The sequence below is a fragment of the Acinonyx jubatus genome, chromosome B4 (assembly GCF_027475565.1).
Source record: "Acinonyx jubatus isolate Ajub_Pintada_27869175 chromosome B4, VMU_Ajub_asm_v1.0, whole genome shotgun sequence".
NCBI lineage: Eukaryota > Metazoa > Chordata > Mammalia > Carnivora > Felidae > Acinonyx > Acinonyx jubatus.
The window spans coordinates 20,812,874-20,838,623 of record NC_069387.1 but is presented as its reverse complement, the minus strand read 5'-3'; positions in this window follow the sequence as shown (position 1 = coordinate 20,838,623).

The window sequence follows — 25,750 nt, the reverse complement described above, 5'->3', positions numbered from 1 at the left end:
TGACAGTAGTGAATTTCACTTGAAATTACTGTAATGCTGGCCTCAAGATGACGACGAAACATGCCTGACAAATTTAGAAAGCAGAGTACCTGAAACTCAGATCTGAAATTTCATATATATATATATTTATATGTAAGTATATATATGCATATGTACTTATTGCTTTGATTTGGCTGATCACTAAAGCAAGTAGTGATAGTTTACATCAGTACTTGTTTTTGTTTTCTTCCGAAAAACCTACGTACATATACAGTAAAGCCTTGGTTTGCGAGCATAATTTGTTCCAGAAACATGCTTATAATCCAAGGCACTTGTCTATCAAAGCAAATCTCAAGAACCATTGGCTCAGTTGTGATCATGTGATGTTCGGCATCATGCACTACTTGCATTGCAAGACATTGTTCATTTATCAAGTTAAGATTTATTAGAAATGTTTGTTCATCTTGCAGAACACTCGCAGAACAAGTTACTTGCAATACATATATATGTATATATAATTTATTTATTTTAAGTAATCTCTATGCCCAATGTGGGGCTGGAACTCACAACCCCGAGATCAAGAGTCATAAGCTACACCAACTGAGCCAACTAGGAGCCCTGAAATTTTTTATATTTTAAAACAGTGCTGGGGCGCCTGGGTGGCTCCGTCAGTTAAGCAGCTAACTCGATTTCAGCTCAGGTCATGACCCCAGGGTTGTGGGATCAAGCCCCACATCAGGCTCTGCACTGAGCATGGAGCTTGCTTGGGATTGTCTCTCTCCCTCTCTCCCTCCTCTGCTTGCACATGTACACACTCTCTCTCTCTCTCTCTCTCTCTCTCTCTCAAATAAATAAATAAACATTTCTAAAAAATAAAAGTGTTTTACTGTGAATAAAAATGCTAGATTATAGGGGCGCCTGGGTGGCTCAGTGGGTTAAGTGTCCAACTTTGGCTCAGGTCATGATCTCGCGGTCCGTGAGTTCGAGCCCCGCGTCAGGCTCTGTGCTGACAGGTTGGAGCCTGGAGCCTGCTTCGGATTCTGTGTCTCCCTCTCTCTCCGACCCTCCCCCATTCATGCTCTCTCTCTGTCTCAAAAATAAATAAATGTTAAAAAAAAATTTTTTTTTAAATACTAGATTATAGACTTGAAAATAAACAAGAAAGTTAAATATATGTATAAATACATACATAGAGAGAAATGAAATGAAATATTTGGAATGACAAAGACAGAAATGTTTAGGGCGTTGTCAATGCACTCGATGTTCTTGAGCTTAGTCAAAGAAATGTGATGTGACAACACGTGGCAGAATGTTAGAGCAGCTGCCCATGTGTGCAATACACACACAGGAAATGGCCCAGGCCACACTCAGTAAAGCCCAGCCCTCCCAGGTGTATCACAATATGGCTGCCTTACAGGGCTCTAACTCATCTACCGCAAACCAGACCTGATGTGAATTACAGCAGATGGCCCGCCTAATGAAGGCAATGCCAACAGGAGGGAACATTTTAAGAATTAAATGTAAGGCAGAAGAGCCAAGAATTTTGAACGAACATTGTCAAGCACATACTTGGGATCCAATGGTGACAAGGATCAGGGAGACTATTTTAAAACTTAAAATACTTTCAATATTACTAATTCTATTTGCAACCCTATTCGTCCATCTGCAAAGACGTTGTCAAGTTTTTAAGATAATTATATGAGAAATATGGATAGAAAATACCATATACTTTAGTAAAAACAGATTGGACACCACACCATTATGTTTTATTGGCTGTGATTGAGAAGTTTCTGGAGATTATTAAAGCAGAGGGAATTGTGTCATACGGTTCTTCACACAGGTGTGCAGTGAATCCAGTGATTTGCTGAAAATTGCCTTCCAGATTTGGATTTATCCTTTGTTCCCAAATTTTTATTATGTGCTAACATTACAGAAATTCTTTCTAAAGAACGTTCAAATGAAACCAAAGACGTTTTTCTTTCTCTTCTAAACCCTGAGCGGTATTTCATTGTTTACCATCTGGGAGAAATGATGAATATTTTTAAACCATTTGGAATAGAAGAGATGAATAATGCCAGAATACTCTCGAAAAGTTGCAAAGTAAAAAAAAAAAAAAATCCTTCCTTTCAAAGGAAAAGAAAAAGTCCAAGAAAAATAGATAAGGTCTATCTGTATAAAATATTTTCTCTACTTCATGAGAAGGAAGGAATAAAATTAATAGTTGTAACTAAGAAGTGAGTACTATAGTATGGAATTGAAATACTTTGAGGCGGCAATTGTAACCACGTGAAATAAATTCTAGGTTCATTATTTAAAAGGAATGAACCATCAAATACAGCAATAACCAAATATGTACAACGATTTTATAAGTATGAGGCAAATGTGATCCTAGAACCTCAATTTGAACAGAGCCTGCAAAAGCTCAATTTCGGCTACCATTATATCAACCTAAGTGACCTATTTATTTAATATGACCTTTCTAATAGTGCTTTTTCTCCTGCTTAGAACTATCACTTATTGCCTTGATTTGGATTGCTTACATGCTTTTCTTCCTAAAAACCCATTTTATTTTATTTTATTTTAAAGTTTACTTATTTATTTTTGAGAGAGAGAGCACAAGCAGGGAAGGAATAGAGAGAAGGAGAGAGAGAGAATCCCATGCAGGCTCCACACTGTTAGCACAGAGCCCTACACAGGGCTCGAAATCACGAACCGCAAGATCACGACCTGGGCAGAAATCAGGAGTTGGACACTTAACTGACTGAACAACCTATGTGTCCCCTAAAAACCTATTTTAAAGCATCCCAGTACAGTCAATGAAAGGAAAGCAGTTCTACACGGCTCAAAGTAGATTGGGCGAGGATGTCGGTAGCGAGACAGAAGGTTGGAAAAGTACGGTGGGTGCTGTAGGCCAGAAAGTTCTTGAAAGCTGTCCCCAGGAGTTTGCTCCATTCCTGAGAGTGCTTTAGGATAGTTATATAGTCGGGTTGGCATTTTAGAAAAAGCACTCTGATAGCTGTATGGGGGGAAATAAAACGTACTGGGGGGAAATTAGAGGCAAAGAGGCAAATGAGGACACAAGAAATAGACCAACAAGCATATGATGAGGGAACAAGATCTATTCAAGAGACGTGCAATTGTTAGAGTCTGTTATGCACTGCATTGGAGATATAAGCTGAAGAAGAAATAATCCTGAGTTTGTAAAGGGGGGAGAAAGCACAAAAGCGATAGTTTTGGTGAACCTTAGGCTTCCATTTAGACAAATGGCATTCAGTCCAGTGGTTTCAAAACACGGCACCTGGGCACCTGGGTAGTTCAGTCGGTTGAGTGTCTGACTCTTGATTTTGGCTCAGGTCCTGATCCCCAGCTTGTGGGACTGAGCCCTTCATCAGGCTCTGCGCTGAGCGTGGAGACTGCTTACGATTCTCCCCACCCCCCCCCCACCCACCCCCCGCCTCTCTCTCCCTCTCCCCTGCTCTCGTGCATTCGCTCTCTCTCTAAAAATTAAAAAAGAAAAGAAAGAAAGTTGTTTAAAAAAAATGAAACCCATTTTAATTGTTTCTTTGGGATTAAATAATATGTAAAGGAAAATAGTAACCCCATTGGTCAGAAAGAAGAGATGATGCATGAGCATCACATTCAGAAATAATTTCTGGAAACCGAAGTCCCAAGAAATCAGGGACCATTTCTGAAAGCGTTAGGAATTTTGAACAAGTAACCTAAAACCTGGTGAGATCATCTCTTGAAGATATGTCTTTCCAGCCTCTGGATACCATATACACAAATGACTCAAAAATATGTTTCCGAACTGACCTTTTACTTGAGCTCCAGCCCCATGTACCCATCTGCCTACTTGGATGTCTTCTCGGGAATGTCACAGGCATTTCAAGTCAACATGTCTAAATCCAAACTTATGATCATTCTCTCCAAATGTGATCTCCTTTCATTGTTCTCTAGCTCAATGATTGGTATCATCCACCAAGAAAAGAACCTAACAGTCACCCTTGATATGGCCCTAGAAACTTCCGTTTGCTATAGCCTATCAACCACTGACACCTGTCGTCTTCCAAACTCTCTTGAGTCCGTCCAATGATCTCCACTCCCAGGTTTCAAGGGATGCGCTGCACAAATCCAGGGATAAATCATTCTTCTATACCACAGAGTAAACAGAGGAGCCTCCCGGAGCCGGGCAAGGTGGTGGCCCTGTCACCGTCACCGCTCTACTGTGCACTGTTGTAGTCTCTTATGTGACTACTGCAACACTCTCCTGTTTCTACTCTGGCCCCCCTGAAACCGTTCTTCAAACTTCAGACAGATTTCAAAACCCAACTCTGGTTGCGCAATCTTCCTGCTTAAAACCTCTGTGTGGAATGCCGTTGCTCTTAGAATCAAGACTCAACTCTTTACCATCGTCGACCAGACTCTACATAGCCTTGCCGCTCCTCATGCAGACCCAGCTCACATCGTGCCCCCCACACTCATTAGGATCCATCCACACGGGTCTTCCTGCAATCTTGGGAAGCTGCCATGCTCCTTCCTCACACAGGATTTGTACATGCTGTCCTCTATAAAGTCCTTTGCCTAGTTAATCCCTGCTCATCTGTATCAGTTAGCTGCGACAGCTAATAAATATGTCAAAACTCCGTCTCTTAAAACAACAAACACCGATTATGGCTTGGAGATCTGAGTCAGCTGGATAGTTCAGCTGCTCTGGGCCAGGCTTGGCTGATCTCATCTGGCTTGTTCGTGGCTCTGTGCTTGCTTAACAGGTCAGCTGGGGCCTGGCTGGTCTTGGATGGCCTCACTCACATGTCTGGCAGTTAGCTGGTTGGTAGTTATGGGGTCAGGGGCGACTGGGCCCCACGTGTCTCTTATCATCCAACAGTTTAGCCCAGCTTATTCATACAGCCCTGTCAGGGTCCTCAGAAGGTGAACGGTCATGCATGAAGCCTCTTCAGACCTAAGTTCAGAACTGGCCCCACATTATTTCTTCCACATTCTATTGGCTAAGGTAAATCACAAAGTCAGCCCAGATGAAAAGAGTCATGAACAGATCCTCCTGAGGGGAGGAGTTGCAAAGTCAAATTAAAGGCATAGAAATAATGAGGACAATTTTACAGTCTACCCCATTATCTTTTAGATATTGGCTCCAGATAAGTTTCCTCGGGTAGGGGGTGGGGCTGGGGGGGGGAGCCTATCACAGGCCCGTCTGCCTAGATTAAATCACACTATTATCAACTCGCTTTAGGAACCACTTTTTCACGGTACTTGTCACAGTTGGAATTTCACATGTATTTGCGTGATTGTTTGCTTATGCTCTACCCTAACCCCCGCCCCACACACACCCCTTATTCCCAGGCTTAGAGGTCAATATAAAGCCAACATCCATCTGTGCACAGAGGTATTCCCAGCAGGTATTCCCAGCACCCTGTGCAGGTATTCCCAGCACCTGGCACAGAGTAGGTACTCACTAAGTATTTGTTTAATGAATTGCTTTACTTCCCACTGTGTTATTTTTAGAATATTCTCCGTCTCCTAACAAAATGCTTTTTAAAAAAATTTTTTTTATTTATTTAACTGAGCACTACACCCAATGCAGGGCTTGAACTCACAAGCCCAAGATCAAGAGTCACACGTTCTTCCAACTGAGCCAGCCAAGCCCACCCCTAAAATGCTTTTAACAAGTGACCTTTTGCTTCTTTGGGGGAGGCAGCCAGACGATGTTGAGTCCTGTCCACCTCACAACACCCAAGTGATAAAAGTATTATCACCTCTTTCGGACATGTGGCAAAGAAAGAAAGAACTGCATGCAGAGGGAGCCCCTGGGGGCTGGAAAGTAGCTTTACACTTGACATATAAAGACTCACAATGGGGGGGTGTCTGGCTGGTTCAGTCAGCAGAGCACCCGACTCTTAATCTCAGGGCCATGAGTTTAAGCCCCACGTTGGGTATGGAGATTACTAAAAAAATAAAAATAAACTTAAAAAAAGGGACTCCTATGGGGTCTTCTCATTCACTGAGCAACACACACACACACACACACACACACACACACACACTCGAAAAACAGAAGGTTATTGGGAAAAAGTAATGGGTTCCATTGTAGACTTGTTGAGTTGAAGGCCCAAAGAACTCTCTGGGACAGAACTGAAGATTGGAGAAGGAAATTTGGGAGCTAACAATGGAAGCATGGTAGTAACTTCCACCATAGAAGTTACTGAGACTGGGCCAGGAAGGGAGAGAAGGCTGGTGAGCAGTACTCAGAAAAATGAAAGCAGAAGGAAGAAATAGCCGGTCTCTGAAGTTAAAGGGGGAAAGAGCTTTAAGAAGGAAGATGTGGCCAAATGACACCAAACCCAGCCAAGAGGTTAAGAAGTTAAGGCAGAAGAGAAACTCATCTCAAAATGACATATGCAGTTAATGTCACAAATTCTTTTTCCTCAAAAGATTGTTTCCACCAATGTGTATATTCTAGAAGTCTTAAATTTATATTTGTATCACTTGCAAGTTGCTTGTAACTTACAAGCACTTCAATCCACATATTGTCCATTCTGTGAAGGAACTTCTTTGAACGATTAGATAAACCCTGTTCAAATTCCTGTCCCCTTCCCCTGTGCTATTTGGCCTCTCACTAATATGCATGTGTGAAGTTAGTTATTTTGATCATTTTCATTGCCACTCATATCAGTAAAAAATAACAGTATAGCTTAAGTATAATTTATTACCATATTCCACTTAACTTCAATGAAATATCATTGGGTCTAAATACCTGTAAGAACATTTTTTTTTTTAATTAAAAAAAGCAAGACTATCTAATAAAAGCAAATAGGGCACATTAGATCTCTATCTCCAAGGGAAAAGACTCTGGCCAAACCTGGTACAGATCCATTCAGTTGTTAAATAAGCGTTGACTACTGGGCTACCCACCGAAAAATGCATAGAATTTTCTCTGGGTTCTGTCTTTTCAGAGAATTATAGTACAATCACATTCTAAAAACAATGAAAACAGAGGAAATATTAAACAAGAAATGTTAAATGAACGAGGTGTTACTGATGCTCACGTCTCCCTCCAGAGTTTTCCAATGTTGAGCTAATCATAAGTGTAATTACTCAGCAATTTTTAAAGGCTTTCTAAAACTTGTTTTATTAAAAGGCTTTTGGGCTCATTATTTCTTGGTTTTTTTTTTTAAGTTTACTTATTTATTTTGAGAAAGAGAGAGTGTATGAGCAGAGGAGGGGCAGAGAGAGAGGGAGAGAGAGAGAATCCCAAGCAGGGGCCATGATGTCAGCACAGAGCCAGATGCGGGGCTTGATCCCATGAACCTTGAGATCGCAACCTGAGTCGAAACCAAGCGTCGGGTGCTTAACTGACTGAGCCACCCAGGCTCATTTCATTTTTTCATTTTCCTATGTTTTTAATATAGAATCGAAACGTAACACTATAGGATATGGGGTATCCTATGGATGGGGGCCTGACTCCCACCTATAACCAGACAACTACATAGGTAATTTTTTCAAAAAGTTCCAATGACTGAGACTCTAGCTTAAGACTGATAGTTCTATTCTTGTGTATACTTGGGTTTGGTTTTTGGCTTTGCCATAGATGTGTTCCTCAAGAGAAAATCCATAATTTTACTGCTGAAATGAAGCAGAGATTTTGTTCTCCAGACCACCTATTATGTAAACGAAGAAAGTGAGTCTTCAAGAGATTAAGTGATTTGCCTAAGATTGCAAGGGATTAGAGGCAAAATTGAGACGAGACACCAAGTCTTCTACCTCCTGCTTTTCCCATCATACCACAAAAATATTTACAGTAATATACAAATCAATTAATAAAATGAATGTTGTTTTAACCTAATAGGATAATACCATCTAAGAAGAATACATTTTTTTTTTTAAGCTTAGGCATTTATTTCGAGAGAGAGCGAAGGAGTGGGGAGGGTCAGAGAGAGAGGGAGAGAGAGAATCCCAAGCAGGCTCAGCACTCAGTGCAGAGCCTGAGGTGGGGCTCCGACCCACAGATTGAACTGTGAGTTCATGACCTGAGCCGAAATCAAGAGTCTGATGCTTAATCAACTGAGCCATCCAGGCGCCCCAAGAATAAATAAACCTTTTTAAATGTTGCTGTTTGCATGCCATTTTGAGGTTGTATTGTTTATTTGTTTTAACGAGGCACATCAGTAAAAGATGACATTGCATTTCAAAGGAGTTCATCAGAAAACATTTCAATATATACACTCAACCAGAGAGTCTGGTAACATAATTTAATTTAACAGTGAAAGTGTTAATGAGAACTTGGTGTTACCTTATGGTGAACAAGCACTCCATGTCAATGCCATGTTAGTCTGTTAGGAAATGGATAGATTGTGAAAATAGCCACAAATTCTTTCCCTCCCTGCATCCACATTCTTGTGAAGTGTCTTCGCAGTTTCTCTCATCGGGAGACTTGAGTCTGGGCTCGTCCATGTGACTTGTTTTGGACAACGTAACGTTAGCAAACCTGACAGAAGGAGACACTTGAAAAACACTTGTACAGGGGCGCCTAGGTGGCTCAGTCAGTGAAATGTCCGACTTTGGCTCAGGTCATGATCTCACGGTTCGTGAGTTCGACCCCCATGTTGGGCCCTGTGCTGACAGCTCAGAGCCTGGAGCCTGCTTCAGATTCCGTGTCTCCCTCTCTCTCTGCCCCTCCCCCATTCACACTCCCCTCTCTCTCTGTCTGTCAAAAACAAACATTAAAAAATATAATAAAAGAAAAGCACTTTTTACTTTAGGACCTGCTCTCTTGCAGCTCCTGAGGACTCTTCTACCAGCATGTGGAAAGGCCTGGGATATTCTACCAGATAATACAAGACCAAGTTATGTGGTCTCAGCTAGGCCATGAGCCATCACAGCTGAGCCTCCAAGAATGATTAGCTCCCAGTGCTACCTAGAAGCTGATCCGTGAATGAGCCCAGTCAAGACCAGCAAAAGTGCCTGAGGCGAGCTCAATCCGAATCGCTTATCCATAGACTTCTGAGCTAAAGAAATTTTTGCTTTTTTGAAGCCACTATGTTGTGGGGTGGTTTGTTACACAGCAAAGGGTAACTGATACAAGGAGACAGAACAAAAAAAAATCAGATATATTAACGGTTGCTAAACAAGACTAAATGAAAAAGGAAAGAATGTTATTTTTCTTATCTGAGATAAGAAACTGAAGCACAACGAAGTCTCACAAGTTTCTCAAAGGTCACATTTTTAATATAAATAAAGATTTTGAAAAACGAAAAAAATCTAGATAGCTTACGTACCAACCGTGTTCTAATTACTACTCCAGACCTGTTCCAGATCACCCAGAATACTATAGTTCTATCATATTACTAAAAGCTGATTTGGATTTTGGTATGCTAATTGCTATCATAACTAAAAATTCTAGATCATTTAGGCTATAACCAGTTGGGCTGTGAATTAGTTGAAGGGGATGTTTCCTTATGTGTGGGAGGATATGTTACTACATTGGATGTAACTAAACTTTACTTTTCATTGTTTTAAAATTATAATGGGAACATGGAGTTTTTCCTTACTGTTGGGTTTTCTAAACTCTATATATTTACCATTTATCTTTTTATGGGACTTTGTTCAGGCAAAACTCAGTCTTCCTCCTGTGGTTCTTTACTCTCACATATTCCTATTGGGAATTTTTCCCACCTCAAGCAATTCTATGACACCACCTGGTTGTCCTACAATTTAGCTCAATTCTGACACTATCTACATGGAGATGGCATCAAATCCCACAGATTTAGGGCTCAGTCCCATGAGACTGGTCCCATTTTATTTGCCATTCACAAGTGGTAGGTCTCCAGGTTATCAACAACTCCTGTCCAATTTGACTACAGATTGGAGGTTCTCATGGCCTTCTCCCCATTGGATTTGATTATTTGTTATAACAGCTCACAGAACTCAAGGAAATGCCCTCCAACATTTACCAGTTTAGTGAAGGATGTGATAAAGGATACAGATGAACGGCCAGATAAAGAGCAAATTTGGGAGGGTCCCGAGCATAAGAGCGTCTGTCCCTGTGGAGTTGGGGTGCATCACGCTCCTGGCACGGGGATGTGTTCACCAACCTGGATGCTCTCTGAGGCCCCTACTATTGGGGTTTATAGAAGGCTTCATCATGTAGATATGATCAATTATTAACTCCATTTCCAGCCCTTCTTCCCTCTCTAGAAAATGGGGGGTGGGGGGCTGAAAATTCTAAGCTTGTGACCATGATTTGGTCTTTCTGGTGACCAGACCCCATCCAGGAGCCCACCAAGAGTCACCTCATTAGAACAAAAGATATTGCTGTCACCCGGGAAATTCCAAGGGATTTGGGAATGCTGTGTCAGGAACCAGGGTCAAAAACCAAATATTAGAACAAAAGGTATTCCTAGCACTCTTAACACTTAAGAAATTACAAGAATTTTAGGTCCTCTTTGCCAGGAACTGGGGTCAAAGACTGAGTATTGAAACAAAAGATTCTCCTAAGACTGCTTTTACCAGGGTCTCAGGAGCCCCGTGTTAGTAACTGAGGGCAGAGACCAATATATGTGTGTGTGTGTGTGTGTGTGTGTGTGTGTGTGTGTGTATACGTGTATATGTGTGTGTGTGTGTGTGTGTATACATTTCTTATTATTTCACAGGCTTACTTTTGAGGAAACCATGAAAATCTTAACATCCCTGATTTTCAGTTCTTTTAAACAGAGCAAACAATATCGAGATAATGAAAAACACGAATTAGCCAGAATTTAATTATAAGATATCTATCTGTACCAATCACACCTTCTCTTTGGAATGATTTTGCCTATTGAACTCTCCTCCTGTATTTTCCACTGTGGACTCTACCTCTATTAAGTCACAAAAGCAACAATGCAAATTCCTGGCTATCTGTGCAATTTAGTTGAACAATTGTCTAATTATTTTTTTAAGTTTATTTTATTTTTTTTAGTAATCTCTACACCAAACATGGGGCTAGAACTCACACCCCCGAGATCAAGAGTCCCATGCTCCACCAACTTAGCCAGCCAGGTGCCCTAGCAATTGTCTAACTCTTATTCAGAAACATCATTCAACTAGACAAGCAGTTTTTCATGGTATTGCATCCTCTGCGTTAAGAAAAATAGCCACATTTGTGGTAAAATGCTTAAGGTGTGGTGCTCTTGTAGTTTCCTAAAATAGTCAATATAGCAGCAAAATTTATGGAGACAGACAAACAGCACTGGGTAAATCTAAACTTTGAGACTGGATTAATTTTTTTTTTCAAAGTATCCTAAATTGAGAAGCAACATGTACCGTAGTGATCCCTGGATGAGAAGGCAGACCTTTCAAGGTTAGAAGGCGTGATGCCATGCATGGGAGTGTTCCAGTGAGGTGTCAAGTTCAGAGGCAATGAACACAAAGACCGAATGGATGGGGTCGTAAGTTGACCGTGAGGGTGATTGATTCAGGAATGGCATTAGGAACGGTCCTTACAATTAAGCTCCCCCCTTGGCCTTCTCTTGTTTTGCTTAGCGATGGGCGACATTGCCTTAAACTCAGATTAGAGCGGAGACTGTGGGCGGTGGACCTGAGAGAAAAGTAGCACCCCAAGATAAATGGTAACACAAGCAACAGGGAAACTCCAACACCTACACGGCAAGCTGCTGGTGCACGTCACACAGCAGCATGTTGTCTCTTCCCACAATCGCCAGAGATAAACTCCCACAAGCAGAGCTCGCATCTCCAGCGAACCCGAATGATCACTTACAAAGGGAGGGAGCTGGAGAACCAATACTCCATCCTTGCTGTCTTCCTTTCCTCTGATCCTCCCCACTGGCCAAACTTGATCCTAAGTCAGAGGGCAAGGAAGCCTACTCATGGGGTCCATACCGATCAGCTTCACAGGGAAGAGCACAATGGACAAGGACAAGAGAAGATGTAGACAAGGGCACTTGACTGGCTCAGTTGGTAGAGCATGTGACTCTTGATCTTGGGTTTGTGAGTTCAAGCCCCATGTTGGATGTAAAGCTTACTTTAAAAAAAAAAAAGCAAATAAATTTTAAATTTTTAGATAGAATAAGTGGATCAAACGTCTAGGTTACAATTTTGGTTTTTATTTGTTTATTTTTAAAACATTTTTTTCAATGTTTATTCATTGCTGAGAGACCGCACGAGCGGGGAGGGGTGGAGAGAGAGGGAGACACAGAATCGGAAGCAGGCTCCAGGCTCTGAGCTGTCAGCACAGAGCCTGATGTGGGGCTCGAACCCACGGACCATGAGATCGTGACCTGAGCCAGAGTCAGACGTGTAACCCACTGAGCCACCCAGGTGCCCCTAGGTTACAATTTTAATTACAACATTTCAAGAGTACAAATACTTCCCAAACCACTAGAACCCGGAAGTAAAACAAAGCACATACTTGATCCATCCCACGTTATGGTAGATTGCCGGCAGCGGGGCGGAAATAGTCCCTCACATTCTGTACGCCCGACCGGTTACAGTGATACTTTGCCATTACTCCAACAGATGGAGTTTCCTTCTCTACCCTCCAAATCCAGGCTGACCTTGTGACTTGCTTTGACCAGCACAAGTGATATTATGGGTCTTCCGAGCTCAGGACTCATGATGCTTTGCAACTTCCGCTATCACCCTCTTGGAAAAGAGCCATAGCTGAAGAGACCCCTTCTTGGGGATGGGAGACCATGTGCAGAGAGAGGTCTCGCTGAGAGTCGGCACCGACCGCCAGACGTGTGGCTGAGGTCTTGGTTGAGCCACCAAATAATTGCACTTGCATGAGAGGTCCCAGGCAGGGCCAGCAGAAGAAGAGAAGGACCCTCCAGCTGACCCAGCCCGAAGGACCGACCCACTGAAACATAAAACAAATAACCAGGTAGTTGTTTTGAGTTTGAGAATGGTTCCTTATGCAGCAGTATCTAACTAACAAATAAAATGAAAGGGCATTTGAATGGCAAGCAGAGAACAAATCAAGCACTGCTGTTTGCGAGAGTTACAACACCCAAAATCCCAAAATAAAGGGATATTGACGTGATTCAAAAAAAATAGAAAAGACAAGAAAGGAAAGCAGAAGCCAGTGTGCTAAGCCAAAAGTAATTAAAATCAGAAAAAAAATTAAAAAGGAGAAATCACTTAGAAAATAAAGGATATTTCGTGCTGATAAATGGCGTTTTACCAGAAAGATGCAAAAGTCATGAACCTTTATACATCCGATGTTGTAGCTTCAAAACGTGTAAGAACAGCTTTAATATAAAAGAAAATTTGACACAACGCAAATAGATTAAAAATAAGGAAAGACATGGAAGATTAAACTTACATAATCAATAAACTTAATTGAAGAGATGTATTTTAAGAAAATCTGTACGGGGGCAACTGGCTGGCTCAGCTGGTGGAGCACACAACTCTTTCAGGTTGTGAGTTCAAGCCCCACACTGGGTGTGGAGATTACAAAAAAATACAATTAAGGAAAAAAAGGAAGAAAGAAAAAGAAAATCTGTACCAAACATGGAGAAATGCATTAAGTAGTCTTATTGGTCCTCATGTGTATATATTATTCCCAACAGAAAAAATACAGATCAACAGCATGTACCTACCAATGAGATTATTTAAAGGCTAGTTGTTTTCATGTTTATTTAGAGCTTTTCATTTTTGAGAAATAAAATGCTACAGGTACAGCAATACCTTCTTATCCCCCTTGCCTCTGTCCCTCCCTGAAGGTAACAACTATCTTTACTAAAATGGTGAATTTCTCACTGCTTTTATGATTTTTTTACAGATATATGTCTCCAGAAATAACATATGGGGTTGTTTTATGTATTTTTAATATATACCTTGTAAAGGACAAAAAAGCTTTTCCTTTCTCTTCCTAGGTTCTCTGTCTGGGGCCCTGAAAATCAAACTAACAAAAGACAGATTAACGAGAGAAAAACAGAGTGTATTCATGCACCTGGTAGAAACTCAAGGATGTGTAATTCAAACTGGGTTAGAACTTGTAGCTTATATAGCATCTTAACAAAGAACAAAACATTTGTAGAGAAGTGATGAGACCAAGGAATAGGGATTTGGGCTCTTTGGGGTGGCAGACCGTGGGAAGGTAAATATACGTGAAAAGGACCGGAACATAAAGGCGGTTGAGTGAGATTTGCCATGCAGAATCCTCTGTTGGCAACTATGTGACGTGTTAATTAAATAGCGTGGTAATCATTTGCTATCTATCCATCTATCTATCTATCTCAAATCATTATGTTGAACACCTTAAATTAACACAATGTTATATGTCAATTATATCCAAATAAAATTGAAAAAAAATTTTTAATTAAGTAAACCACCACCACCAGCAACAATAGCAAGTTTCCTTTTCTGATACTGGAGAGAGAGGCACCTTTGCGAATGGAAACGTATGTCGTGCTTTTTAGCCAGATCGGGGGAGGGCAGAGAGCTTTTTCTGTGTCTGCTGTTCTGAATTTACATAAATGTGTATCTTCCTGTGATACTTTTTTTAAATGCTTATTTATTTATTTATTTTGAGAGAGAGTACGTGGGTGTGCCCACGTGTGCGCACATGGGGGAGGGACAGAACGAGGGCGAGGGAGAATCCCAAGCAGGCTCCACACTCAGGGCAGAGCCTGATGCGGGGCTCGATCCCACAGCCTTGAGATCATGACCTGAGCTGAAATCAAGAGTCAGCCGCTAAACTGACTGAGCCACCCAGGCGCCCCTTACTGTGATATTTTTTTAATTCGAAATAAAGTAGCCAAGCCATATCCATTTATTTTTTTCCAGCTTTACTGAGATCTATTCGACATATAATGTATCCATTTAAATACATAACGCCAGGTTGATTCATTTTAGCTGCTATGAAGTCTTCAGTTACCCATTCTCCTACTGATGAATATTTAGGTTGCTTCTAATTTTTTGGCCCATTGCAATCATTCCATGGTGTGCACCTTTGTACACGCTTTTGGAGATATATGTAGAAGCATTTCCCAGAGAAGTAGGATGGCTGAGTCATAGAGAATATACATTTTCAGGTTCGTTAGTTATTGCCAAATTGTGCTAAGTTGCACCAATCTACCTGCCACCAGCAGTGGCTGAGGTTTGATGCCCTACATCTCAACCAAAACTTTGCATACTTAGGTTTTTAAAAATCTGTGTCAATCTGATGGAAGAGGTATGGTATAGTTATGGAGTCCTAGATTGTTAGTTACTTTCCCTCCATAATCCATTGTCATTCGGTACCTACTGTTGCAAATGAGAGACGTGGTATCAGTTTAACTGTCATTCTTTTTTATTTTTTTGTTTCTTTTAATTTGAGAGAGAGAGAGCGAGCAGGCATGCAAGTGGGGAGCAGAAGGAAAGAGAGAGAGAACCTCAAGCAGGTTCAATGCTCAGCACAGAGCCCAATATGGAGCTCAGTCCCACGACCCTGAAATCATGACCTGAGCCAAAATCCAGAGTTGGATGCTCAACCGACTAAGCCACCCAGGTGCCCTTACCTGTCGTTCTTTTTGGCGACTTATTTATCTATCTTTAATATTTTTCCTTGTCTTTGACATTATACAGTTTACAATAACATGATTAGCTGTTGATATTTTAATTCATTCTGCTCCAGACCCAGTATCCTCTTAGAGTATTCATAAGCTTCTAAAAAATTCTCAATTATTGTCCTTTAAAACATTGTCTCCTGACCTCTGTTTCCAACCGTTTGGTAAACTGGTACAGAATCATTTTTAAATGAGAGGTAAAAGTAGGAAAAAATACATTTCAAAAAGACATTTCTCTGTTGTCGAGAAAGTAAGGAAAAACAATGAGAGTCCACAAAATGCTAGACAGCATGATTTCACACTCAAACCAGCATTGAACCCGAGAGTATCTGCAGATCCCAAATGGCCCAGGATCTGAAGGGCACACAGAATAAAGGGTCAAACTAGGGGATGCCCACAAAAGCCAGGACCTTTCCCTAAAGAAGACATCATAAGTGGGGGAATTAGAAAAGATATACTTGCGTGTTTAGGCTTTGGCTCTGGGTAGAGTAACAGGAGAGGGCTGATCAAATCAGCGTGTTGTACACTTGAAACTAAGGTAGCATTGTGTGCCAACGGTAGTTCAATAAAATCAAATGAATAGATAGACAGATATTTTTTTAATGTTTTTATTGGGGCACCTGGGTGGCTCAGTGGGTTAAGCGTCCGACTTCGGCCTAGGTCACTATCTCGCCGTTCCCAAGTTTGAGCCCTGCGTTGGGCTCTGTGCTGACAGCTCAGACTGGAGCCTGTTTCAGATTCTGTGTCTCCCTGTCTCTCTAAATAATGTTTATTTATTTTTGAGAGAGAGAGAGAGAGAGAGAGAGAGAACGTGAGCAGGGAGGGACAGAGGGGGGGAACAGAGTATCTAAAACGGGCTCTGTGTGGACAGCAGAGAGCCCAATGTGGGATTCAACCCTACGAACCGTGAGATCATGACCTGAGCCAAAGTCAGACTGTTAACCAACTGAGCTATCCAGGCACCCCTAAATAAATATTTTTTAAAAGAGGGTGGAAAAGTCTCCTGAGCATTTGGAGCCATAGTGGGCACTCACCCAACGCGGGGAGCCGGATTCAAACTATTTGTATAGCAAAAAAGGCCAAGCTGGAACCCTCTCTAGAAGAACACCTTATAAGCACAGGCCTCATAGAATGTCAAAATGCAAAGTTCCAATCCCACAACTGTGTTAACACCTTGAGTTTATCCCAGTGAAATCCATTCCAGACTTTTGACCTCCAGAACTGTAAGATCATAAATTCCGTTGTTTTAAGCCAGTAATTTGTTGCACTCCCCAAATTCCCATGCCAGGTTCTCTCGGAGGGACCTCTCACTTGATCCAACATGAGAGAGAATCAGGCCCTTGGTATGCCGCAGCATTCTGTCAAGTTGACTGTGGTTTGTTACAGCACAATAGGAAACCAAGTCTGGCAAAAATGCTTACATTTTTCCATGGACTTGGCCGATTCGCAGGAAGTAGACCGCCCCATGAATGGCAAGCTTTTTATGTTTATTTCTTTATTTTGAGGGGCGATGGGCAGAGAAAGTTGAGGGAGAGAATCCCAAACAGGCTCTGCTCTGTCAGCACATTGCCCAACTCCAGGCTTGATCCCAAGAACCGTGAGATCACGACCTGAGCCAAAATCAAGAGTCAGATGCTTAACCAACCGAGTCACCCAGGGGCCCCTCTTTCTTTTATCGTTTTCATGGGTGGGGCAGACTTTTGAGGTCAAGCTTTACCCACATAGCTCCGTTCCAGCTCTCAAACCAAGGTCATGATGCCTAGGCTTTAAAGACCTTAGCAGACCTCCTCTCGGGCCTTTTTCCCGTCAGCTGTGGGAAACATGGCAAACGTGACCTCATTCTCACTTAAATCATTTCATTCTTTATTTCTGGCCTCTGGAGAGTTCTTTTTCATTTCAGCTGAGCTATTTACTAAAAATATTTTTTGTTATATTTCGTCCTTCATTTCCAAGTAACTGTTAGGTTCAAAACGGACATTCAAAATAAAATGACAAACTACTTAGAAAAGAGCAAACCTGAGAAAACGTTAAAACTATGAGATACCGGCAGACTGATAACCAGAGAAAAATGTATACACTTAGCAAAAGGCACATATCAGAAAAAAAGTAAGGTTAAAAAGATAGAAAACATCTACCCATTCAATGCAAGAATGCAGGAAAAAAATAAAATAGTCCACAGAAAGGAATTAAGAAATTTAAAGGCTAGAATTGTACCAACAACAAACGAAACAGAGGAAGTCATATAATCAATAAAACCAGTAAAACTTTTTTGAAAGGAAGAATAAAAAGCTAGAATTTTGTCAGATGGAATCAAGAAAAAAAACCAAAACAAAACAAAGAAAATACATCTTGAAATTGCCCATAACTACAGGCATAAAAGTTATTAATGTCAACAGAACACTAGGTAGAAATCTATACTAATAAACTATGAAACCTAGGTGGTTACTTTTCCAAAGATATGAATTAATTTTCCAAAGATATGCATATTATCAAAATCTAGTCAGGAAGATGGAAAACTGAACAGATAAATGACTACCCCCCATAAAACCCTGAAATAGGTACCAAAAGAGTTTTATGACTGGTTTCTGCTATGCCTTTAACAAACAAGTGAATCGCATGTGAACTTAAGGAAAAAAAAGAAAAAAATCCCGATGTAACTGTTATCAAAACCATGTAACATTTATTAATAAGAATTGTCATCTTAGGGGCACCTGGCTGGTTCAGTCTGTACAGGGTGCAACTCCGGATCTCCGGATGGTGGGTCCGAGCCCCATGTGGGGTTCAGAGATTGCTAAAATAAAGAAAACTTAAATAAAAAGAATTGCCATTGTCGACTAAGTACAGTGAGCAGTGCTGCTTTTAAATTTAAAGTTTACTTATTTATTTTGAGGGAGAGGGCGAGCACAAGCTGGGGAGGGGCGGAGAGAGAGAATCCCAAGCAGGTTCCACACTATCAGCCCAGAGCCCTGCGTGCAGGGCTTGATGCGGGGCTTGATGCGGGGCTCGATCTCACGAACCAAGAGATTAGGACCTGAGCTGAGATCGAGATGGTTCCAATATCAGAAGCCCCTATAGCCACTTAAATGACGAGTAGATGGGCTAACGTCTGTCTGAGACCTCTTTGCTTCCAGTTCAACTTTACCTCTGGGTAGAGTCATCTCGTGTGCCTAGTAGAAGATAAGAGGATCTACCAGGGTGACTGTTGTTGTGAGCCAGATACTCTAAACTGTGGCCTCTAACCATGAAAGGATGAAAAGAATGACTCCACCTTTCAGTTACCTGCTTGGAATTTGCAAGAGCCCCGAGGAGAAAGCTCCCCATTTCCGTGCATTTCCATCTTGTCCTCGATCTTAAAGTAGAATTCTTTCATAACTTTGAGCTCTCTGATGCCCTCAAACAAATGCTTGTTCTAGAACTCCTATCACCACCCCCCCCCCACTCTTCCTGGTTCTAGTTTCCTCCACAAGAAGGAAACTAGACAGACGCACCTAACACGTCACTTTGAGAAGGGGAAGTCTTCTCACAGGGCATTTTAAGGACATATATTTTTGTAGTTCAAAGCAGCAAAAACACAACCAAGCATAATCAAGGGTTTTTTTTTTTTAATTAAAAGAAATTTTTTTTAACGTTTTATTTATTTTTGAGACAGAGAGAGACAGAGCATGAACGGGGGAGGGGCAGAGAGAGAGGGAGACACAGAATCGGAAGCAGGCTCCAGGCTCTGAGCCATCAGCCCAGAGCCCGACGCGGGGCTCGAACTCACCGACCGTGAGATCGTGACCTGAGCTGAAGTCGGACGCCTAACCGACTGAGCCACCCAGGCGCCCCAATCAAGGGTTTATAAACAACACACAGTCCACAAGAATTGGACTAACGGAATATAAAAAGCAAACATGTTGCCCCAAAAAACACTAATTTTTTTTTTAAGGTGACTTGGCAGGCTTCCAGGGACTTATGATTTGCACCTAGTCTGGGAGGAACTAACATAAACACCATTTCTTCCTGCCAGAGTCATATGCTCTGGTTAGAAATGTGAGCACCTTACTTACACCGTGAAGCTCCCAAGAGACCCACACAATTTTCATCCACTGATCCATTCATTCATTGCTCTTAAATATGACTTGCTCCCTGAGCTCATGAACAACACAAGGTTGACTTTCACAAAAAAGTGGAATCTGGTTGATGACAGTTGCTTATGGTTGTGGATAAATACCACTTTTAAGAACACAAACGTTATTGCCTTTGATTAAACCAGATGGTCCTTTGATCCTTTGATTAAACCAGATGAAAAAAGAATTATCATCATAAGCCAATCTCACTTACGAATATAAATACAATTAAATGGTAGTAACCCAACAAGTAGATTGTTACATGTGTAATATCATTGGAAGAAAATAAATTTCACTGACAAAAGGGAGGAAAAAAAATATTTAGAAGTAAACCTAACTGGGGCACCTGGGTGACTGAGTTGCTTAAGTGTCCACCTCTTGATATAGGCTCAGGTCATGATCTCGTGGTTCGTGGGTTCAAGCCCCACATCGGGCTCTGTGCTGACAGCTTGGAGCCTGGAGCCTGCTTCAGATTCTGTGTCTCCCTCTCCCTTTGCTCCTCCCCTGCTCGCACTGTCTCTTTCTCTCTCTCAAAATAAATAAGGAAACATAAAAAATATTAAAAAGAAGGAAAGAAAGAAAAGAAGTAAACCTAACAAGAAATGTACAAGGCCTATGTGAAGGATTATAAATCTTTACAAAGGCAAGAAAAGAAAACTTAGATAGATATATATGTTCTTAGATATATAGATATATATGTTCTTAGATGAGAAGTTGCTATGTTGTAAAGTTGTAACATTTCGACTTAGTCTGTAGATTTAGTGCAATCAATAAGACAAGTTCATAAGAAAGAGAAAATGTTTGGGGCACCTGGTTGGCTCAGTCCATAGAGCGTGCAACTCTTTTTTTTTTAATTTTTTTTTTCAATGTTTATTTATTTTTGGGACAGAGAGAGACAGAGCATGAACGGGGGAGGGGCAGAGAGAGAGGGAGACACAGAATCAGAAACAGGCTCCAGGCTCTGAGCCATCAGCCCAGAGCCTGACGCGGGGCTCGAACTCCCGGACCACGAGATCATGACCTGGCTGAAGTCGGGCGCTTAACCGACTGCGCCACCCAGGCGCCCCTAGCGTGCAACTCTTGATCTCAGGGTTGTGAGTTGAAGCCTCACATCGGGCGTGGAGTCTACTTTTAAAAAATGCTTAGGTATGGCACAAAAGTTTTGAAAAAAATCCATCTTATTGGAAGACTTGACCAACCACATACCGAAATACAAAAATACAGTGATTTAAACATAAAATATTAAGAGAAAAATAGATCACAGATGACTGGAATTGCTGAGTCAACGCATATTCCCATCTGAGTGCAAATTTAAATTCTAGCGTGTATGTCCTTTGGTTACGTAAACTGGTCTCGATCACCCGGCAGAAGGACCAAGCTGCACTCAGAGATCTTGGAAGGAAGGAGGTTTATTTTACACCAGTGGGCCCAGAGATCATTCTCCAGAGATCTGAGCCCAGAGCATCAACAGAGGGGACAATTTATAGTCCGTTACTTCCGCATTCCCCTTTAGTAGTAATTTGGCGCCTGAGACAACCAGGGTGGGAACCAGAACCCGGAAGGGAAGTCTTCCTCTTCCGGCAGGGACTGAAATTGTCTTATCAGTCCTGTTGGCCCTCATGTAACAGATTTTTCCCTAACACTTTTACATCAGTTGGTAGAGAATAGTCTATTAAATACATAGTGCTGGGACATTACCTCTTACCATTGACCAAAAAATGAACTTCAGAGGAATTAAGGAGCTATAGACATTTTTTAAAAAGCATAGATGTATTCTAAATATATATAAAATCGTTTTATAATGTTGGAGAAGGGAAATGGACAAATTTGAGTATTAAACAATGAAAAAGATCATGAAAAGCAATGACGCTTTGACCACGGAGATATTTGCAACATGTATAATATATGAAGGATTAAGACCCAGAATAAAGCCCTGCTACGAATCAGTAAAGAAACAGAAAGAGGATGAACAGGCGATGCACAAATTAATAAGTATATTTAACGTAATGCATATTGCGCTGTGCTCCAGTCCTGAAGGATTTATTCCCCCAGCTGCTGAGGGGAATGGGGGGTGGGATTGCTGGCTGACTGCCCTCAGCTGTCTGCCCTCTCTGGAAAAATGCTTCTTGGTGGGAAAGAGCCGCCTCACCTAAGGGTTATGCACCTTCCCAGGACAGCCTTCATCGAACGACTGGGGGAGCAGGGATTATCAGGTCTTGGGCACCATGCTGTAACTCAGGACAACTCCCAAGGGCCAGCATAGCTTCAGAGATCACCAAGACGTCAGCTCAGGCCTGGGCTGAACAGCCCAACTTTCCCTCTGCCTAATCCTGCTTCCTCCCCTCCCCCATGGGTGTTAGTCAAAACAGCACTCCCTAATAAATGCAGGCGCCCACATCTCTCTCTCAGCATCTGCTTCCCAGGACTTGACCTACAGCAGTCCGTAAACATGAAAAGATGACTTGGCCCAATTCCAATTAGGAAATGCAAATTAAAAACAAAAAATCAAAGGTCCTATTTTGCTTACTAGATCGGCAACATTTTCAAGGACAAATAGCATCCAGGGCTGGGGATGGTGTGGGGAAAAGAGCATTTCATAAACTGTCAGGGGGGCACCTGGGTAGCCCAGTCGGTTGAGCCTCTGACTTCAGCTCAGGTCATGATCTCACGGTTCCTGAGTTCAGCCCCACGTCGGGCTCTGGGCTGACAGCTCAGAGCCTGGAGCCTGCTTCAGATTCCGTGTCTCCCTCTCTCTCTGCCCCTCCCCTGCTCGTGCTCTGTCTCTCTCTGCCTTTCAAAAATAAATAAAACTAATTAAAAAAATTATAAACTGTCAGAAGGTGAACTGGTATATCATCTTGGCAAAGCAATTTGCCATAATCTGTCAATTCCACCTCTAAGTACCTATCTTAGAGAAATGCTAGTACATAGGTACAAATGGGCATATAAAAGCACTTCACTGAAACATTTTTCATAGCAAAAAACTGCAAACAGCAATATACGTGCTGTTCCGTAATCTGCTCAGCAATCCTTCCTTTGGGAAACCACCTCTTTGCATCTACTTAGTGCAGGGGGTACTGTTAACCACAAGAGCTCTGTGATGGTTAATTTTATGTGTAAACTTGCCTGGGTTAAGGGATGCCCGGATAGATGGTAAAACATTTCTGAGTGACTATGAGGGTGTTTCCGGAAGAGATTAGCATTTGAATCAGTAGACTGAGTAGAGAACCCCCCCACCCAAAGTGGCTGGGTATCATCCAATCCTTTGAGGTCCTCAATCGAACGAAAAGGCAGAGGAAGAGTGAGTTTGCCCTCTGCTTGAGCTGGGACAATCCTCTTCTCCTGCCCTTGGACGTCAGTGTTCCTGGTTCTCAAGTCTTTGGACTCGTACTGGGACTTAACACCATTGGCTCCCTGGTTCTCAAACCTTCGGCTTTAGACTAGAACACCACCACCAGCTTTCCTCATGATGATGGAGCATAAGACAAGCCGACTACCCCCCAAACCCCTTCTTCCACCAAAGTGGGATATTTGTAACATTCCTACAAATGTTGGCACCCCTGGCTGCCCAAGAACAAAGGAAAGGGAAAAACAGATGGTTAACTAATAGAGATCACAGGCATGTAGGACGTGAGTCTCTATCAGTTTTTTGGTTTTTAAAAAAAAAATTTTTTTTAATGTTTATTTATTTTTTGAGACAGAAAGAGACAGAGCATGAACGGGGGAGGGGCAGAGAGAGGGAGACACAGAATCCGAAACAGGCTCCAGGCTCTGAGCGGTCAGCTCAGAGCCCGACGCGGGGCTCGAACTCACAGACCGCGAGATCGTGACCTGAGCCGAAGTCGGCCGCTTAACCGACTGAGCCACCCAGGCGCCCCTCTATCAGTTTTTAATGTCTTAGTAAATTACAAGAAAAAGGCAATCTTATCAATAGCCTAATCCCCAGAAACTTACAGATTCAGTTTCCTGGAGCCCCAACGTCACTCTCCCCTCCAGAGTGATGTGGGGAACAAAGACAAGAAGGAAATGGGAGGTAAAATTAAGTTTCCTTATAACCTATACAGCCCAGGTCCTTGAGACAGGCAGAGTGACATTCTAGGAGCTCAGCCGCCTTGAAGATGACACTTTGCTAAGGACAAAAGGCAACCTTAGCTTAATATTTTCCCAACCTCCAGGATCCTGTAAGCCTATTTTAACATATAAAAATTCCTTTGGAAACTTCCTTTATCTCTACTTCCCCAGATATATGATGGCCATCATCCTCCAAGCATATGGCCCACTGATAGACATCTGAAGGGTCTCATGACTGAGGTTTTACTAGACAGTAATAAATGACTTTTTCCTAACACTAGCTAGCCCCCTCAAGGTCATAGAAACCTGGCTTCCAAAATTCCTTAGAAACTTAGGCTATCCCCAACTCCCTCCTAACCTAAAGGCATGTAATCAGTCGCTCATCGCAACCCCAGTGCAGCATTTTCTGCCCACAGGTCCTGTCCTTTAATAAAATCATCTTTTTGCACCAAAGACATCTCAAGAATTCTTTCTTGGCTGTCATCTCCAGACCCTCACCACCACTCTGGAACCGCATCAACGAGGCTCCCCAGCCTCCATAATCTTGTGAGCCAGTCCTTCATAATCAACTTCTTTCTCTGTATTTTGTCTATATCTATATATCTATCTCCTCTGGGTTTTGTTTCTTTGGAGAACGCAATTCCTACAAACCTCTTCCTCTAGTGGGGCACAACGGTGAGCACTCTTGATCTCAGGGTCATGAATTCAAGCCTCATGTTTGGTATAGAGCTTAATTAAAGAAAAAATAGGGACGCGTGGGTGGCTCAGTTGGTTAAGCGTGGGACTTCGGTTCAGGTCATGATCTCATGGTTTGTGAGTTCCAGCCCCGTGTCGGGCTCTGTGCTGACAGCTCGGAGCCTGAAGCCTGCTTCAGAGTCTGTGTCTCCCTCTCTCTCTCTGACCCTCCCCTGCTTGCACTCTGTCTCTCCCCCTCTCTCTCAAATAAACAAATAAACATTAAAAAAAGCGTCAAAATAAATAGTTCCTTAAAACCCACAGTGAAGGTAATAGTGTCGAAAGCCAAGGCATTTGCCTGCAAGAGCTAAACTTTTCAAAATAAAAAAAATATGTAAGAAGGTTTTTGTGCAGCTCAAAGCCAAGTGTCCAAAGGATTCGAGTATAAAGTTTATCCTTAAATAACAGTTTGGGATGAACACATACCTTTTAGAAGGAGATAGGAAAAAAATACTCTTAGTGTAGCTGGGAGATTTTTCTCAGAGTAAGAGAGCAGCAGAACGGGCCTCCAGTGTGGGTCGGGAGGCGTGCTGGATCAGAAAGACCGAGGCCTGGACTATCCAGTGTGTCCCACGAGGCTGAAAGCTGCATCTGGAAGAACAGGGCAGGACTGGGACACCAAGTAGTGTGGACGGACTCAGGTTCCAGGCGGAAGGGTCAGGGCAGTCCAAAGCCCGGGGGATCCTCTTAGGGAGGTGGAGGTGACCGATGGGGAAGGGCAGACCAGAAAGGAACTGAAATCTGGCTGAGAAGCTTCCAGAGCACGAGGCCTGAGTACAAGAGACTGCGGGTCCATGGAGGTCTCCTGGGCGGTCATCCCAGGAGTTGAGGATGCCTGCGATCTTCAATGGTCTCCGCCCCCAAGCGATAACATCGAAGCCACCTGCCCTCGTCCTACTTACTCCTAGGGAGAGGGAAGTGGACCTTCACTGAGTATTTACCTAATAGAGGAACTGAGCTAAGAGCTAAATGACGTGCAGGCCAGAATAAGAAAAGGACGGCTTTTTTTTAATGCACGAGATTTGTGATAATGAGACCAGTCCTTGTTGCTACAGTATGGAAAGATCTCTAGGGCACAGCGTTAAGTGGAAAGGAAGCAAGTCACAAAGCAACATGTAAAAGCACATTCCCATTTATGCAAATGGCAGTGGAGAGGAAGTAGAAGGGGGAACTTTCCCTTTTTAGTCCCTGCCTTTCTTAAGGTTCGAGCTTTTTGTATGTAGCTACTTGTTGTACAGACACAACAGTGAAATTTAAAAATGCTGTGATTATGCTGCATAAACACTTTTTGTTTTTGGT